The sequence below is a fragment of the Crinia signifera genome, chromosome 6, assembly GCF_055691185.1.
Source record: "Crinia signifera chromosome 6, ASM5569118v1, whole genome shotgun sequence".
Taxonomy (NCBI): domain Eukaryota; kingdom Metazoa; phylum Chordata; class Amphibia; order Anura; family Myobatrachidae; genus Crinia; species Crinia signifera.
The window spans coordinates 236,857,817-236,878,626 of record NC_139222.1 but is presented as its reverse complement, the minus strand read 5'-3'; the positions used below and the strand labels follow the sequence as shown (position 1 = coordinate 236,878,626).

Here is a 20,810-nt window from a genome sequence, read left to right as displayed (position 1 = left end):
AGGTAAACGAGGCAGCGGGAGGCAGAGATCCCAAAAAAAGAGCGGCATAACGAAGCAAGACATCGCAAAAATGGCAACAAATAAAGGCATCTTCAATCTATCAAAACATGAACTCACAGCCCCAGAAGTCTCCCTTCTGGGGAAGGGACTTTCTTTTGCACCCACAAGCAACATGAACAGGTTTGAGACATACATCGACCTAAACAAGTTCGTTCGAAAACTGACACTAAAGAGGCATTTCCTGAGGAAAGATGACGCTATAACATCGAATTTTGAAAATAGATCTAAATCAGGTCTAAAACCAACATCTAAATATTACCCAATTGAGTCGAAGGGGTCCAACATCAACATCTTCTATGACCTGGTAAAAAAGGACCTATGTGACACAGAACAAGCACCAGTAAAAACGAAGAACCTGACGAACTCTGAAAGGGAAGCACTGAAGAAACTACAGAAAGACAAAGAAGTAGTATTAAAACCTGCTGACAAAGGGGGGGGGGTATGGTCCTAATGGACCGAGAAGCCTATGTAAGAGAGGCAGAGAGGCTCCTGGCAGATGAGAAATCATACAGCAAACTCACGAATGATCCAAAAGACACATACATAGAAGAACTACGCACTCTTCTGCTACAAGGGCTCAGAACCAATATTTTAACTAAAGACGAATATCAATATTTATTAAGATCAGACCCCATTACCCCAATATTTTACTTTTTACCAAAGGTCCACAAGTGCATGACCAACCCACCCGGAAGACCCATTGTGGCTGGGATCGACTCATTAACCTCCAATCTGTCTCAGTATGTGGACATTTTCTTAAATAAATATGTAAAAAGCCTACCCTCGTACCTAAAGGATACGACAGCAGTACTGAACACGATAGAAGACTTCGAATGGAAAGAGACCTACAAATGGGTAACTATAGATGTTCAGTCACTGTACACTTGTATTGAACATCATAAAGGAGTAGAAGCCTGCAAAAGATACTTAGAAGAAGATACCTCACTTTCACCGGAACATACAAATTTTATCTGCGATGTAATGTTTTTTATTCTGCACCACAACTATTTTAAATTTCAAGACCAATTTTATTTACAACAATGTGGAACGGCAATGGGGACTATATTTGCGCCCAGTTTCGCAAATCTTTTTATGGGACACTGGGAGAACCTTTATATCTACAATAACCAAGTTTTTAAGAATGCTTTAATACTATATAAACGCTATATAGACGATATTTTAATTATTTGGGACGGAACAAATGCACAATTCAAAGAATTTTTTAAAGACCTGGACAGCAATGATTTGAACCTTAAATTCACTTCCAATATACAACAAGAATCCATAGAATTCCTGGACCTGATCCTGACGCACGAGAATAACAAAGTGATAACCAAGAACTTCGTAAAAAGCGTGGACAAAAATAGTTACTTACACCACAAAAGTAATCATTTGAAAAAATGGAAAGAAAACATCCCATATTCTCAATTCCACAGAATTAAACGCAACTGTAGTAAACAGGAAGACCTAGAGAAACAACTCACCCTGTATGGTCAGCGATTCATGGAAAAAGAATACCCAGCGGGCCTAATCGAAAAAGCAGCAGAAAAAACAAGAAATACGAACCGGACGTCACTATTGACATATAAAATTAAGGAAGAGGACAAGAGAGAATCGGTAGCATTCATTACTACCTACAATCGACACGAAAACACAATTAAAAAATCCATTCAAAATCACTGGGGGATCTTATTGATGGACCCCATCCTTAAAGAAATCCTACCCCCAAGACCGGACATTGTTTACAGGAAATCGAAAAACCTAAAGGACCTACTAGCACCTAGCATGCTGAAAACATCCAAGCCCTCCTCAAAATTACCCAAATGCAAAGGATCCTATAAATGCGGGAAATGTGTGATTTGCAAGTACCTCCATCCAAATAGAAAACATTTCACAGACACCGGGGACAAGAATGAATTCCAGATTAAGGATTTTATGAACTGCAACTCTACATCTGTTATATACCTACTGGAATGTACGTGTGGAAAGAAATATCTAGGGAAAACCAAGCGCCCATTAAAAATCAGGATTCAAGAGCAAACTGGACAATCATGCAGTTCCCAGACACTTCTCAGCAACCCACAAATCCAACCCGGAAGATATGACATTCAAAGCTATCGAACATGTCCAGCTGGGAGAAAGAGGAGGCGATCTGGCGAAGAAACTTTCCCAAAGGGAGATGTATTGGATATTTCAGCTCCAGACACTACACCCTAATGGTCTAAATGAGGGATACGAAATTGCTCCGTTCCTGTAAAGGTCCTGTAACCCCCCAATGAGATATACCTTCCACCCTTTACTCCATCCACACACTCACACCCCACCCCACTCCATCCTCCTTTCCCTTCTTTTCTTCATCCCATATCCTCCTTCTATACACCATGGTTACTCTCTGAGCAAATAGGTACTTAAGTCCGAGAGGATTCCAGAATTGAAAAACATTACAGTCATACCACACTGGCAATGCCCAATCTCGTCCGAACTTGGCAGCCAAGCAGTGTTTTGGCCTGTCCAGTATCAGGACAGGAGACTACCTGAGAAGAATAGGTACTGTAATGAAAGAAACAAGGAACCTCGGGATAAGGACAACACGAAAATACCAAGGCTCAGTTCACACACATTTTTACCCTCTCGCTCACCTCTTCATATATCCCACCTTTATACCTGTCACTCATTACCTTAACCACCTATCTTTCTCACGGATAGATATTTCACATTAAAAATGTCTTATATAGACACTTATCAAAATAAAACTAAGTCTAATCACTTGGTTCACTCACACTAGAGTCCTTTATAAGCACCTTTTCCTAATAATATTTACACTTAAATCTCCTCTCCATCGCTCACTATGTATGTTTAAATACTCTATTAAACACTCTGTTATATTACAATTATTAACTTCTGCTGCTATATATATAATTTTTGATACATTTTTTAGGTATTTATTTATTTATCTACATTAATACTGTCATGTAATTGTGTATTTTAAAAACTTTTTTCCCTGTACATTACTGCTGCTATATACTATCGTCACATATATATAAAATATCGCTATAAAGTCACATATAAATTAATTTGTGCAAATGTACAAAGTGCAAGTACTAATTTGATATATCTTATATTTACATGTCCCATACGAAATCGCTATAAATGAAAGCAAGAACAAAACACATTGAACTCCAATGTATGCATTAAGAATCCACTAAGATGGCTGCTTCTCAATGCAAAAGTCCCTAAATATCCCCGAAAAAATGGCCGCTGAACGGAGACAAAAAACTTTTTCAGAGCCAAGACAGCCTGCATCGCAATATGAATCGGAATGACAGCCGCCGCAGCCAACCCGTGCACAGCGCTACAGATCGGAAGTGTGGCAGAACAGCACATCCGCTGAAGAAGGGCGGAAGCCGCCCAGCGAAATGAACTACACTTACACAGGAAACGGGGAGGAAGTGACGTCCACCCACCGGAAGTGGGGACGCGCATCCCCCAATTAAGCACTATGTTCTATTTCTCCCATTATATTTATGTTTTTTCCGCGCTTTTTGTGCTCACAAGTAAGTGGGCAGTTAATCTCCCTAGCCACTATAGTAACAGTTTAAAATTCCGTATGAAACCCTTAAATACGAAAACGGAGGCCACATCCCACAGGATGTGACCTCATAGCTATGTGCACTAGGCACACTAGTATAAATAGAGCACCAGACACATCTCCCCCTCACCCCTTGAAGAAGTCTCCTAGACGAAACGCGTTGGGTAGTGCCTGCTGACTCCTCCATTGAGATAAGTTATCCACTTTTTAGACTTTTTAGAGCATATATTATATATATTTTTTTAGAGTATATATTTCCCTCCTCCCATTTTTTAGCGATATCACCTGTAGGCCTTTTTAGTAACATTACCGCATTTTTTACTACTGTTTTTTCTATATATATTGTATTATTGTCTGTTCTCCCCTTTTATAGTGCTATTGTGCACTTTTTTGTATAAAATAAAACTTTTTTATTATAAAGAGTTTCTCGTGTAGTACATAGGTATTGATTGTCGCTGTTTCCTCTATTCCAACCATTTGTAAATCCTTTTCGTGACACCCCTTACCAAGGTGTCCATATTTAGAGGTTAGCTGACATCCCCTTGTTTTTTAATAAGGGTTACCAGTGTTTACTAACTGCATATCAGAGCATTTGGACAGTCTGAGGACACAAGTGGCGCCATACATCTTTTTCTTTCCCTGAATAAAATGGGATTGCCTGCAATAGTATAACAATTTATTAAAAAAACATACAAATAAAATTTAAAGTAATTAAAACAGATACATTCTGTTTGAGCAGATTTCAGATGTGAGCCCAAAGGGAGGTTCTGGTCTATTAAGTCCTCTATATTTGGCTGGATTGTTGGAATTAACAGCTTTAAACAGTCTCACCAGTATGTAGTGGGATTTTCCGGCTTGGGTCCTGTGTCCTCACTAGGTTGCGGTTGTTCAAAGATGGTAAGGGGCCGCTGGAGGAAGATCTAGGACATTGTAGGGCTTCCCAAATTGGTGAATGAAGGTGTTTTCGCTGTAAAAAGATTTTGGAGTCCAAGGTTTTACGGACTTGTAGCCTTGTAGAGGGATCAAACTCTGTGCCAGTATACCTCAACTCTTGGGTCTGCTCACTGTGCCACCAACGCGTTTCACTGAGCTTTGTCAGCTTTTCAAGCTTGAAAAAGCTGTCAAAGCTCAATGAAACGCGTTCACACCCAGAACATTGAGCGCCTTTGGGGCTCATGCAAATGGCGCAACAAGCACCTAAGAGGCATGGCACCCCACTATTTAGAGTCCTACCTGCAGGAATTCATGTGGCGGAAGACTCTGGGTGCGGATAACGCATTCGAGCATATCCTTCACGCACTTTCGCTGCTTCCTAAGGCAGAGTGACTGTTTTATAAATTTTTTTCTTCATGAATTGTTATTATTAATGTTCTTTTCCTTGATTTATTGTTATTATTGTAATTATTTATTTCCTTGATTTATTGTTATTATTGTAATTATTTCTTGTGATTAATGTGATTTAATTATTTAATATGATATTTAATTATTATTTATTAAGTAAATTCAAGTTACCTGTTAACACATGTCATCATTACTGTGTCAGATGTATGATATGGCAGGTGTGAATGTGTTCCTAAAACAACAGCACTATCCATGTCACCCCGAAGCTTGACGAGCGGACGCGTTACGCGTCCCCCCCACCTTTTCCATCCCCCACTATCCATGTTGGTATGGAGTTGATTTTTTATAGTGTGGCGAACGCAGCGAGCCACTGAGCCCAAAGCATGGCGAGCGGATGCGGATTACTTTACATGTATTCCGCGTCTCCTCGCTGCGCTCGCCACACTATATGAAATCAACTCCATGCCGACGTGGATAGTGGGGTCATGAAAAGGTTGGGAGGACGCGTAACGCTTCCCCTCACAGGGCTCGCTGCACTCACCACGCTTCGGGGTGATGTGGATAGTGGGGGTGTGAAAAATACAATTGCATCACATATACGATGGGGGTTTTGTGGCATCACATATACATATACACTGGGGGGTTTGTGGTAAATCGCAACGCACAAAAAATCGCATGTGATCGCATTCGATTTTGAGTGCAATGCGATGCGATCTGTGGTCAGGGTGCAGTGAATAATTTAACTAGTGTGATCGCATTACATTTATCGCATGCCACGAAAACGTACCATGCAATGCGATTTCACTACGCAGAATAGCCCACTAAAAAAATTGCGTAGTGGGCGCCTTGATAATACACAAGTACCCAATAAGTACCTGTGTTTGAAGACATTTGGCGTTACTGAGGAAAATTGATATTACTATCGTGTATTACCATCTTTCAAACAAGGCCATTCCAAATTTCAGTTTGATTCCTAGGTTATTTTTTTTTCAACCACTACAATGCACCAGCTCCCACATCCGGAATTGTTACGGCCAAACTGCATGAATAGAGCTGTGAATTGTTGACGCATCCACCGTACGTCCCCGACTTGGCTCCCTGCGACTTCTTTCTGTTCTCTAACCTGAAAACGTGGCTCGCGGGAAAAAAAATCAGCTCAAAATGAGTAGGTCATTGTCGAGACAGAAGCCTATGTGAGTTTGACAATTATATATTATTTAGAGGGTTTAAAGAAATGGCAGGGACGTTGGGAAAGTGTATTGCCGTGAAAGGAGATGATGTTGAAAAATAAATAAAAGGTTTTGTGAATATTTTTCATCTTCATTCTTAACACAGGTACTTATTGATCCACCCTCGTATATTCTTAAATTAATTCTATAAGATATCCAGGTCAAAAGATATTCACTATCTTAAGTTTCTCTTAAAGTTAGACCAACATCCATTCTTTATGGTGGAGCACATTTGTAGTGGAATTAAACTTGCGTCCACATGTTCTCTAAAGCTCACAATTGACTCCAATATTAAAAGGTGTTATTTTCAAATATCTATTTTTTATGATTTTGTCTTGGCACTTGGGTAAAGATTTGCTTTGCTGCGTGTTGCTTGGTATGTATTGTATATATATCAAGGAGCTATAACATGTAAATGAGAGTTGTGTTCTGCTCTTTGGCCTGGGTTCGGGTTGGTATAGTAGCTGACTGCCTTACTGTGCGGTAATTAGGAATAAGTTAATATACTGTAGTATGTCCAAATGCTGCATAGGGTTAGAAGTACAGTTGTATGGTTTCCATGGAAACTGAAACTACACAAATCCACCACATTATGATTAGATCCAGGTCCCTGCTTGGGTCTTCCAACCAGAGCAAAGCAAATGTCATCTTCCTGGCATAGAAGCTCATTTGTTTTAGACTGCATAGAGTCTCTGCCTCGTGATTTCTGTTGCATTTCACACAATATGCTGGAGGGAGAGGGTGTGGGATTTTAGAATGAATAAAAAAACAAAACAAACAACTATCAGCAGTGACCAGAGGGAGAGTGTAAGGGACTGTGGGTCTGTGACACTCATACAGGACATATCATACTGCAAAAAAAATTCAACAAAGGACATGTCACACCCCAGTGGCTATGACTAGAGGTAAAGAGAATATATCCGAGGCACTAAGTAAAATGCTGTGTTGTGTGTTCAAGCTTGTGTGTTCAAACACTACTTAAAAATAGAAAAAAGTGTTGTGTGTTGTTCAGGCACAGTATTGAAAAGACATTTCGGTACTTATGTATTATCTGGGCTCCCATGTTAAATGCACCCCATTTTTTCATGCCCTTACTATCCAACTACGCATGGAGTTGAATTTATATAGTGTGGCGAGCGCAGCGAGCCACCGTGCCCGAAGCGTGGCGAGCGGATGCGGTCTCATAAGAAAAACGGGAGCCCAGATATTACATAAGTACCAACATTTCTTTAGGGTGCCATTACTATGAATGCTATGAGATAATATAGATTATTTAAAAAAAAGGGCAGGAGCAGTATCCACACAAGTGTCACGAAATGGCTCAGGCCTCAGCTTTGTGTGAGAGTGGGGGTCTTGCTAGTGCTACTGCTATGTCATGCACTGGCAGAATATATATATATATATATATATATATACATATATATATATATATATATATATATATATATATATATATATATATATATTGTGTAAGCCAGGGCCAAACACAGTCAGGCATCTTCTTCTGTAACCTTAAATAATGATGATGCAACAACTTCTCGCTTGGGTCTAGTAGAGGTGTCACCTTTAAAACTGAAAAATCAGTGCCCAAAATAATATGAAGAAAGTCTAAGGGCGTTTATATTAGATATCTCTGAGTCCGACATGTTTCAAATGTGACAATGATTAAAAACATTGTTAGCTGATTTAAGCCCATTAGAATAGAATAGAATCAACTTTATTGGCCATGTATGTTTGCGCACACTAGGAATTTTTTGTCGATTACAGTGCAGCATCAAGCAGGGATGAAAAGGGGGGGGGGAGACATTACATATATTACATAAAGACATTACATGCATTTAATTTCTAGCTACGACTATGGTGGTCAGGTTGCCAAGTAGGGACACGTTGTTTGGTTCTTGATATTGGGATTGCATGCACTTTGATTGCATTGTTCAGATGATGGACGGCTAACGGAAAGAAGCTTCTTGCGGATCTGGACATTTTGATGGGGATGGACCCGAACCGTCTTCCGTATGGTAGGACATCGAACAGGACATCGAACAGGTTGTGACCGGGATGCAGCTTGTTCTTCGGGATCTTCTCAGCACGTTTCCTTACCCTGGAGGAGAACAGATCCCTTATTGATCCTTTCCGCAGTCTTCACTACCCTCTGCAGTTTTTTTGTCATTCTCGCTTCTCACCGTACCAAATTGTGATCGATGAACATAAGACAGACTCCACGATGGCGGTGTGGAATACACACAGCAGCTCCTGTGGGATGTTGAATTTCCTGCGTTGCCTCAGGAAGAACAGGCATTGTTGGGCCTTTTTGAAGTTTGTGGTTATGTTTAATACCCATTTTAGGTCGCTGGACATGGTTGTCCCTAGGAATTTGAAGGATTCCCAGACTCTAAAAGAAAGGTATCCTTAGACGTATTAATTTCTAACTAAATAGAAATATAATCAGCTTCCTTCGCCATATTTTGGGCCAAGTACATTGCCCTGTTACTGCTGCACTTGTCAAACTTCACAGTTCCCAATTTTTACTCCACCGACATGGTAAAGTTGACCTTGTGCATGTCAACTTCTATATATTGACTTTCGATCTAGACATTGTTGACCTATCATGCAGATTACCATCACTGTCATGCTACAAGAAATTCTTGCTCTTTTTGATTTTACACTATAGAGTTACATGTAAAAATTTATAATAATTTCCAGCCAGGTAATGCAGTGATATTTGACAGGACCACAATGGTGGCTACTTTAAGGAATTAATTTTTTTTATTTTTTAAAGACTGATTGTCACTAGGGATTGGTGGACCCATTCGTGGTGGTTAGCGATGTTAGCTGAATACCAATGGAAAGAGTACACAGATGCAAAAGGATACTGTAAGATGAAGAAACTTTATTCACATAATGGTAATGATGGTACAGGTGAATACTTGAGAGAAGCTCACTATAGGAAACAAAGTAAATACTTGAGTTGAGGTTCTGACTGTAGTTGAAAAGTAAATGACTGTCGCTTTCAGGGTGAAGAACTGAAGATTGTGGATTTGAGGTTGAAGAAAAGGCTGTAGAAACAAGAACTGCGGCTTGAAGACTGTATAAACAAAGACTGTGACTTCAAAACTGTAGAAACAAAGACTGTGACTTCAAGACTTTATAAATAAAGACTGATGGCTTTATAGCTGTAGAAAAGGGCACTACGGCTTAAAAGGAACTAAAGAACTGAAGACTGTGGCTTTAACTAGAGAATTACCAGAGGACTAGACAGAAGACACTGGAGGAATACAGCAGACTGTGAGATGAAGCAGATAAAGGAATATGTGTGACTTGAACCGGAGAATGACCAGAGGACTGGACCGGAGACACTAGAGGAATACAGCAGACTGTGGGATGAAGCAGGTGGAGCATGGACACAGACGGGGGCAGAAACAGGTTAGGCCTGCAGACTGGAAGGCATTGGAAACCTGGAAGCAATCTCACGCAGCATCAGAGCTGATAAGCGATGATGCGTGAGTAATTACTGCTAGCTGAACTGGGAGCTTAAACCCCTTGGGCTGAACTGATTGGACAGCAAGGCAAATGTGAATTGCAAAAACTGGAACAGGTTCTTAATGGGGTAATCAGTGTGAAGCAGGAAACTTGCAGGTTTCCACCCAGCAGGTAACTAAGGAGTTAATGGCTGCAGTAGATCTCACATAGCTAAGAATTCTACAGGGGTCAATTAGTAGTACTGCCCAGTCTCTCAGGAAAATAAATGTCAGCATGATTATAGACCGGCTGCAGCAGGGCTGGAAAAATAAACATAGCAAATGAAGAGTAGACATGACAGGCCAGGTATAGAGGATTTAAGCAGGATCCTAACATTCGTAGTTTAAGAGTAGAGAGGGACAGTGTGCAATCTCTGTGTAGCCCCTCTCCTCTCTGGCAGGGGTTTGTGCCGGTGTATACTGTGCATGCGTAGGTCCCTGGGAACTTGCCATCCATGCTATGTTCAAGAGACTTCTTTACTGCTCAGGGTAAGTACAGTATAATTTTATTGGGCGGTGCAGTGTGGGTTCCCCTGGATCATGGGCCTGCACTGATTATAGCTATATATAGTAGATATGCCAATTACCATAAGCTTAGTGTCTCCAAGTAGATCATACCACCATAGTGTGGATCAGATTTAATGATCTGTACATTAAATATGGTCCAACTATACCCACTCTAATAAAGATTAAACATTTTCTTTCCCCTTTCCAGGGCCAAGATGCAGACATTTTTTTAATTTACTAAGGACCATTGGGACATGACTCTGTGACTCAAACTAGAATAAATGAACATACACACTACATAGACAAAGTATTTGGATGCTTCACCATTACTCCAACAGGGATTGTAATTACATAAATATACTTTAATATGGAGTTGGTTTCCTTTTTGCAGCTATAACAGCTCCCACTCATCCTGGAAGACTTTTCACAAGATTTTGGAGTGTTTCTGTTTTAATTTGAGCCCATTCATTCTGTTGAGCATTTATAAGGTCAGGAACTGAAGTTTGATGAGAAGGCCTGGCACACAATCTCCATTTTATTTCATCCTGAAGGTGCTAAATGGGGTTGAGATAAAGGCTCTGTGCAGGCCAGTCAAGTTTTTCCACGCCATACTCATCAATCCATGTCTTTATAGTTCTTGCTTTGTGCACTGGGGCACAGTCATGTTTGAGTAGAAAAAAGCTTTCCCAAACTCTTTCCACAGAGTTGGAAGCAGGGCCGGCGCCACCACTAGGCAAATGTAGGCATTTGCCTAGGGCGCCAGCCACTGGAGGGCGGCACTTCGCCCCTCGCCTCTCGCATGGAGGCTGCAGGGGTGTCCGTGCCGGGTACCTGCGGCACTGTGTGATCTGGCGGCGGGGTCCCTGCAGTTATGCGCGCTATCCGGCAGCCAGGTGGCGGCACGGAAAGCGCTGCTGGGTTTGAAAACATTCCGCATGCTGATTGTCTGCGATTCAGCCAATCAGCGTGCGGCGAATTTTCAAACCCATTAGCGCTCCCCGCACCGCCGCCTGGCTGCCGGATAGCGCGCATCACTGCAGGGACCCCGCCGCCAGATCACACAGCGCCGCAGGTACCCCCCCCCCCCCCGTAGGCACCGGGGCGCCCCACCCCCCCTCGCCATCGGCCCTGGTTAGAAGCATAGCATTGTTCAAAATGTCTTGGATGAGGACCTAGCCCACACCCTGAGAAACTACCCATGTCATTATTTCTATCCGCTAAACTTTACATTTGGCATAATGCAGTCAGGCAGGTAATGTTCTCCCGGCATCTACCAAACCCAGACTCACTAATCTGACTGGCAAACAGAGATGTGTGCATCACCACTCCACAGAACATATTTCCATTGCTCCACAGTCCAGTGTTGATGTGTTTTTCACCACTCCTTCCTATGCTTAGCATTGGACTTGGCGATGTGAGACTTGCATGCTCATTTACCACATGGTAGAAGAGAATGATAATGGAATGGAATAGTAAACAGAAGGGAGTACAGTGCTGCACACAAGTGGTGCAGTTCTGTGTAAATACTGTACATGGCACACAATAGATAATTGTGGGTTTGGTAAAATAGCACAAAAATGTCTAGGTGCGCTGTGTTCTTTTTCTCAATAAAAGATGGATTTATTCCAACAATAAAAGACAATATAGAAACATATACATTTTAAAACTTAGAGGATATCCTAGCAATGCGGGCGTTGAGTGTCAAGAGGGAGGATGAAGTAAATAGGGGATACTTGATAGCTCCCTATTTTTGCATGCTTATTAGTTGATTTGGATGTTGCTATTTCAATCAACATGATGTGGATATATATATATATATATATATATATTCTTTGGCGGTTTGGCCGGGCACAGCTTCCCTTGATGCTTAGCTGGTCAGGTGCCTCGTCAGTAAGTATGTAGACTTTTGTGGGGGTAGATTTAGCACTCCGGACACTTGGGTAATCTAAAATAGAAAATCCTTATTGAAGACAAGCAACATTTCAATACTTGCGTATTATCCTGACGATTTGAGCCTGACGATAATATGCAAGTATTGAAACGTTGCTTGTCTTCAATAAAGATTTTCTATTTTAGATTACCCAAGTGTCCGGAGTGCTACGTCTACCCCCACAAAAGTCTATATATATATATATATATATATATATATATATATATATATATATATATATATATATATATATAAAGACGTGGAAAGAATGGGCGGCACTCACGGGTTTAAATCCAAGAATAAACTTTAGTGGGGGTGTCACAGGAAAACCGACGTTTCGAGGCTTCTCTGCCTCTTTTTCAAGGTGTGTACGTACACACCTTGAAAAAGAGGCAGAGAAGCCTCGAAACGTCGGTTTTCCTGTGACACCCCCACTAAAGTTTATTCTTGGATTTAAACCCGTGAGTGCCGCCCATTCTTTCCACGTCTTTGTACATCTCAGCACTGGGAAGGCAACACGGTCAGTTGCAGACAGGCAACCAGAGTGCCGACCGACCCCCGAATCTATATATATATATATATATATATATATATATATATATATATATGTATATATATATATATATAGCAACTCCGTATACCCGGCACTCGGACCCTCCAAGGGTTGTCTTGCTCAGGTGCCTTCTGTATCGGCAAAAAGCCCAATGTGTAGTACTCCTGGAAGCAGCGGCACTCAGAGACTTGTAAACAGTGATTCAAACGTGAATTTAATAACATTAAATTCACGTTTGAATCACTGTTTACAAGTCTCTGAGTGCCGCTGCTTCCAGGAGTACTATATATATATATATATATATATATATATATATATATATACACACAAACATATAGAATTGAGACAATATACTACCAAGAAATGGAGGTGGGTGCCAAGAAGGAATGGTAGGAATAGAGAACCTGCAGTCACTCCCTGGCCCTTATTCTGGTTGGTGCGGCCGGAGCCGCATATGCGGCTCCGACCGCACAGACGAATCCCCGCCTTGCATACGGATCGCCACCTCCGTCCTTACGCGGATATGTGGCGATCCGTATGAAAGTGGACGGGGATACGCCTCCTCCACCTTGGGAGCAGCCCCTGCATTCGATGGTCGCAGACCATCGAAGGCAGGGCCGCACGCTCCACCAGGTCCCGCAACACAAGACCACACGGACACTTGTCCGTGTGAAATCTTGTATTGGGGCGGGCAGCTGACATCCAGCGATGTCAGATGCCCGCCCCGTACCCACGCGTCATGGCCTCATTACCATGCATACGCCCCGCGTTTGCATGGGAACGCCCATGAAACGGGGGGCGTATGCATAGGGAAATGAGGCTAAGTAGCCCCTCACGCCCCTATCCGCCCCATTTGCGGCGTACAAAAAAAGTGTTCGGAGATTTCGCCTGCACATGCGCAGAGTGCCCTCTGCACATGCGCAGACCGAAAACATCGGCGGAACGGCCGCATGCGGCCGTTACCGCACGAAACAGAATAAGGGCCCCTATTTCTGACACTCACAAGCTGGTTGGTAGGGTGGCAGCATGCAGTTGGTCCAATGCATTTTGGGCTAATAGGCCCTTTTCAAGGATGGTTCAGAAATCACAGAACATCACTTTCGGAAATTGCAGGAATTTCTTAATTATATTTCAGCCGCTTTAATGGAATTTATTCCCCAAAGCCCAGTTTTCCAGAACAAATCTTAGGAGGAAGGAACAAAGTGGGCAATGGTAGACCACAAGTGAACCAGAGCGATATCACGGGGAAGCACTTCCGGTGACGGAATGGCTATTTCCAGTCACCTGACCATCACTTCCTTAAAAAGTCAGAACAGAAGAAACAGGCAGACATCCTTGATAAAGGGCCTATTGGCCTGAAATGCTGTCACGGACTCCCTATTTTCTTCATTTTCCCTCTAGACACTCACCGCCCTCATTGGGTAGTATATCTATGTTTTAAAATGTATATGTTTCTATATTGTCTTTTGTTGTTGGAATAAATCCATCTTTTATTGAGGAAAGGACAGTGTGTGCCTAGAAGTTTTTGTGCTATTTTATTAAAGCCGTAATTATCTGTTGGGTGCTGAGAACACCCCAGCACTGATACTTCGGCAGCACTGCATTGGCGAGCAACTCCATTTCACAATACCCCCCTATTCTGTCTAAATACATGGCACAAATATGGTGGCCCAAGTTATTTGACTTGATACCAGACCAGCTAAGGCCCACCTGAAATTGCATTGCAGTGCACAGTTTGCGAACCACTGTGTTGCAGGGACTATTAGCTCCCCACGAGCTCACTGTTTGTCAGTGGGCAACCTATACTATATACCACCATGTCTTGCCCACAACCCGGAGTAAATATTATGGTTCTTGCACTTTTTTTTCCACATATAAGCAGTGGGCCACAATATAATTTGTAAGCAATCCTCCCATTTTATTGTGATAAGATGTGCACTACCAGGGTCCAACTTCTCTTCATCAATGAAGTTTTTGTAGCAATTTACTGGGGTCTCCACAAAAGTGAATACAGCTATGGTGACATATTAAACTTTAGGCAAACTGCCAGCTGTTCTGGTAACACACATGCTAATATAGTACAATTACAGGGTCTAAAATAGAAACACTGTTTAAATTCATTACGTTAGTTGGAAAGACTTTTGGCATCTGGAGAAAAACATAAGTTCGATGCAAGTCTTTACATATTATAAGCTCATCTGTTAAAGAAAGTAACAAATGATCTGTGGAACTGTTACTGAATAAGACATAATTACTTACTTCAAGAATAATGAATTGTCAGCAGCCGTTCAATGAGAGTACGAGTCTATTATGTTTTGTTCAACAAAACTTATTAACATTATAGTAAGGGTCTGTAAAAGAAAAGGCATTGGCGAAGAGTAATTGTTTTGCAGTGGATTTTTGCCAATACAATTAGCAGCACATCCTTAGCCCAGATTAACTTTATTTTCAAGTGAAACAACTATAATTGCACGTATTATGTCATTTATATATTTTTTTGCTCAACATTTTAACAATTTTAATGCATTTAAAACACGTCAATTTAAAACACATGTAACTCTAAAAATAATTTTATATAATGTTACAGTATATACCGGTGTGTGTTTGTCCTTGAGTTGTATTGCATTGCAGTAGCAGTTTTTAAAATGCTCATTACTACATATCTGAGCATTTGCAGCATTTTATGCAATGTTGCGTAGCAGACAATGGTATCTTACACACAAATCTAAACAAAACAAATGCAGATTGAAAGTGTCAAATGCATTTTATTAGCTTTATTGGTTAATAGTGTAAAAAACACAACTCATCAAAAAGTAAAAAAAAAATCGATGTTTGCAATCAGATCAGACATCAAATAATTTGACAGGCAAGGTTATAAGAAGCTGGAGGTTAGGGCTGGCACAGATCAAACAGAGTTGAGGATTTAGGTTGGATCATTGCACAGATAAACAACAGAAATATATATGTGGCATAAATACACTGGCATGGCTGGCACAAAAATACACTGCTACCGGCAGGGCTGCGCGGCCCGTGACAGGCAGGAGTCTGCATGTGGACGGGCCTTGGACAGGGAATAGGTTAAAGCCTGCTTGATTGTCAATAAAGCACACAACAATCTTCCTCCCTCTCCAACATCAGCGCTCACCTGCCCGCCGTTCGTTCCCCTGCGCTGCCGCTCACAGCCGCTGCTGCGATCACACTCTCCACAACAGAGTCTCACCACCCGCTGCCGGCATCTAACTCCACACTCATACCACCCGCTGCTGGCATCTCACGCCACACTCCTCCTGGGGCACAGCAGTGCTGTCATCTCCCTGCACTTTGACGCCATCACCATAGCAGGCGCCTGGAGCTCGAGCTCCATTGGTGCCACCCTCGAACCGCCTCTGCATGAGCGATCCAATCTGTATGCATGCAGTTGTTCTATCATCGACTGCTGTGTGAATTTGCACAACAGTGATCAGCTCTGAATAACCATCTCTGCTCCTTGAAATAAGATTATTTTTATACCTTAATTGTGCTGGATCTTAGCCATTATCTTCCTACTTTTATGTATTGTCTTTACCTTATGGTGTAATCCTTTTTTATCTTGTACAATGAATTGCTAATTAACAACTCTGAGATGTTCCTTCTTAGTGGTTGGTTTTAAGTACACACATTGGGCATGATTCAATACTGATCAGTTCCCAGCATATTTGCTCTGGGAACCAATGGTGCAACTCTGTGCATGTGTGTATTTGCGCATGTAAAAGGCTGCTGTACGAATGTCTTTGGCAACTATGACAGTTGCTGAGGTGTTTACACGGGTAGGGGAGGGAATTCCCAGTGTTTTATGGGCATCACATGATGTCAGTGCTCGCCCCCTCTTCAGCAGACACCAACAGAATAAAAGTCAGTTCAGACTGACTTTTATTTCTGAAGGGGAAAGAAATCATTCCATGGTCAAATGATTTACCTCCCATTCGGCCGCATGCCAGGGGATGTGTTCGTGTATATGGTAACGGGGGGATTCGGCATGAGAGAGGGCAGATATTTGGCCTGGTGGTGTTTAAGGGCTCGCTTAGCAGCAAAGACCGCTAGAATACTCTAGCGGGTTTTATTACTAATAAACATTCATTTATATACAGTACAGGAAGGATGAGGGAACAACAGAATAATCACACAGCAAGAAGTAAAAGACCCAAAATGCTATTTCATGCCAAAAATGTCTGGAGTTATTGGTTACTATAACTGGACAGTTTGCCACTCTGTCGCATGACCATTAATTTGGCCGAAAGTTTTCTAGTTTCATCTCCATTCTCAGGTCATGCTCTCTGACACTGGTGGCCAAATTTAATAGCCTTAAGTTTAGCGGCTGTGCAGGATGCCAGCCGAACTTGCACATTTTTTTAAAGGGTAATCATTTACAAGGCAAACCATGCCTTGTAAATGATTGCTCCTTTACAAAAACATAATATGCAACAGAAAACACAGTGTCTCCATGTGATATTATTCCACACAGAAAAACTTACATTCATTTTATATTATGGAATACTGCAGTTCCCCACTTCATATTTTGCCGCACCATAGTCCCCCCCAGATTACAATATGCCATCCTGCAGTGACCACGGTTTAGATTTTTCCACACTATACTCCACATCATAATGTATCACACTGTGACCCTAGTTCACATTATGGCACACTGTAGTGTCTCACTTTATGCCACACCCTAGTGCCTCACTTTATGCCACACCCTAGTGCCCCCAGATCACATAACTGCACAACTCACAGTTTGCATTATGCCATAATGTGGTGGCCCCAGTACACATTATGCAATACAGTGCCCCAATCCACACTATGGGTGACATTCTATGGAGTGAGATAAATGTGCATGTTTTTATATCGCACCACATCGCCGCTATTCACCCTTTTTTAAATCGCATTTTTGGGTAATAATTCGCATATTTAATGGGATGCGATTTGGAGGGTGAAAAGTGCGAAGTAGTACGATTTGCAGCGAAGCGGTGCGAATTTAAGTCACAAAAAAGTGCGATTTATTCCGCCGGTCATGTGCGAGTTTTGGACCAACCGGAGTGCGATTTACAAAACTGTCTCCGCATGACTAAGAACCCCCCAACCTATTGGCCCACCTCTGTCCCCTCCATTATGCATCACACCCCCTATACAAAGGGGCACTGGCGCCATTTCACTCTTTGATAGGAAGTAAGGAGCATGGAGAGGAGCAGTGGCAGTGTGAGCAGAGGAAGAGGTGTTGGTGGCAGAGTGAGGAGTGGCAGAGGGAGCAGTGGCAGAGTGAAGAGTGGCAGAGGGAGCAGTTGCAGAGGGAGCAGTGGCAGAGGGAGAAGTGGCAGCAGCCAGCCAAGTGGGAGAGGCAGCAGTGTGGCAGGCAGCAAGGCCAGCCCCAGACCAGGCCCTGGCCGACCAGCCCCAGCAGGAGGAGGTGGAGGATCCGCTGGCATCCCCATCCTATAGCCAGGACCTTGACCATACCCCACAGCAGCTGCAGGAGGGCCACATGTCAGAGGTGGAGGAAGATGGAGGTGAGGAGGAGGAAGACACTGGCATGGAGGAGGAGGGGTACATGGCTGGAGTAGAAAATGAGGAGGAGGAGGAGGAGGTAGAAGCTGGCCGCACAAAAAGTGGCCGAAAGGTCAGATTCTCCTATGAGGAAAATGCTGCGCTTGTCCGGGCTATCATACCTGTGTTTGACCGGTTACTTGGGAAAACTCACCACAAGACCACTGCACAGCGGAAAAGGACTATGTGGAAGGACATCACCCAGGCGGTGAACGCTGTAAGTCAGCACAAGCTCCTGGTCAGAAATGTCAAGAAGAGGTTCAATGACATCAAGAGATAGCTGAAAAGTAAAATGGCCATGGAGTTGGAGGAGGCCACCAAGACTGGCGGAGGAAGCCCCACCACTGTCTGCTACACGTCCTATGAGGTCAAGTTAAAGCGAATCATACCCCCTGAGGTCCTGCCTGGCATGCACGTCGCGGATACCGATAGGCCGCAAACGCCATCCAGAGCTGGTAAGTGTGACCACATGCAATCTTAAACATACATGCCAATGTTTTCAAACTGTAATGTTCACTTGTATTGTTATGCTAAGTAAAGTGCTGCTGTGGAACTACATAGCCCAGCAAGGTCATGCACAATAAATTGCCTGCTCCTACTTTCAAATTGCTCATAATGCTGGGCCTTGTAGTTCCACAACTGCTGATATTGATCAACACTGTAACATTCTTTCTAGCAGCCTAACATGTATGTGGCCAAAAACACATAGGTGTACTGGTGGTTTAGCTGCCATGCTTACATACCACAGATTATCCACCAGTTGTAATGTGTCCAATAGTTTAATAATAATTTAACAAAATAATCAGGTGAAAAACAGATGTCAAATAATGTGGGGACTAAATAATGTAGTCCTTAACCAAAGGTAGTATTGTCCATTAATGTCATTTCAATGCATGTTTGCCGTAAATGCTTATCCATTGCAAGGTACATAATGGCTGCCCATCTTTCCTTTCACAGATTGTCCGTCCCGAAGTGTTCACGCATCCAAGACAAGAAGGCCCGTTGCTGCAGAATCTGTGGAAGCAGGTAAATTAACAAAAAACAGGCCATTACACATACAGTACACACACCCATGTCACATCAACAATATCTCACACTACATTCATCTCCTGCTGCTACATTGCAATGGAAATGAATGTAATCTGACCAAGCCATCTCACTTATTATTAATGTCAATGTTACATGCTGTATCGGGGTACATGTGTAAGTACATAATACCCCTAGGTATGTGCGTTCAGCATCTCAAGCCCTTTGTAAAACAGTACTGAAGAGAGTCTGGCCTATATATGCATCAGTACTTACCTCCTCATCTGTATCCACAGGTACTATACAACTAGGAAGACATCAAACAGATTCCTCGATGATGGTGTTGGACGAAATGGACATCATTCTCGAACCCGTGGAGACCTTTGCGGCAGAGGAGGAAATACAGACCTCATCACAGAGTGATCTTCCCCCAAGTGGGGTGTCTCCCAACCCACCCCCACCCACAAACACACCCCATACAGCAGCTTCTGCTTCCCAAGTAGCTAACTCCTTGGTCAATTTCAAGGAGAAACAAAAAGAATTTATGGCCTCCCAAAGCCTGCAAATAGGTAACATCCAGGGGTACATGCGTGACACGTTTCTTCAATTAAGAAAAATTGCACATAGTGTACGGGTAGGTGTAGGTACTCATGTGCGCATTGCTAATAGCATTGACACCCGTTTTGCAGATCTAACTTCTGCTATAAGGGAACAGAATAGCTATATTGGCAGCCTTGCACAAAGTATAGCTGCACTAAGCCAATCATGCACAGCGCAGACCAATGCCTTAATAGGTATGCAGGCCCAACTACAGCAGATGGAAGGCAATGTCGTAGGTGCAGCAGCATCAACTCTGAGTAGTGTATCTAGCACCCCAATAAGTGGCTCCCCCACTTCCCCACCCCGTCGGAGTATTAGGACCCGTGGTGGCCTGGGTGCAGGTTCAAGAAGTGGTATAGGGTGGCCTGATGGTGGGAGATAGGTCATATTTTTGATACTTTCGTAATTTGCATCTAATATGCAATACATCTTGTTACATCCTCCGACAGTTTTAATGTTTTACTGACAAAAATGCAGATTGCTTCTGACATAGTATACTGCAGTAAAAATGTCTAACCGCATACCATTTTGTCAGTGTATTATTTATGAACCAATTGTTGTGTGAATTATGACATAGTGTAATGGTATATGACAATGGGATTGCTGTAAAGTAGTGTTGGGTAACTCCTGGCCCGTCAAAGGTTGTGGAACTACATATTCCAGCAAGCTCTGATACTCATGGTTTGGACTATAATGGTTATAGTGTGTCAGGGCATGCTGGCACGTGTAGTTCCACAACACCAGTGAGCCATGTTTTACAGCAAACTTAATTCATACATGTATCAAATGTACTTACCAGCTTGATACCAGCAAGGGATAGGTCAGCACCACCAGCTGCATCTGTTGGGCTCTGTGTATTAGGCTAAATGTGGGTGGAAAC

The 20,810-nt window shown here is 42.5% G+C and overlaps 1 pseudogene; it reads left to right on the top strand.

The window, feature by feature from the left end:
• Positions 1-2,499: 2,499 nt before the first annotated feature.
• Positions 2,500-2,619, top strand: LOC146011685 (5S ribosomal RNA; annotated as a pseudogene).
• Positions 2,620-20,810: the final 18,191 nt, after the last annotated feature.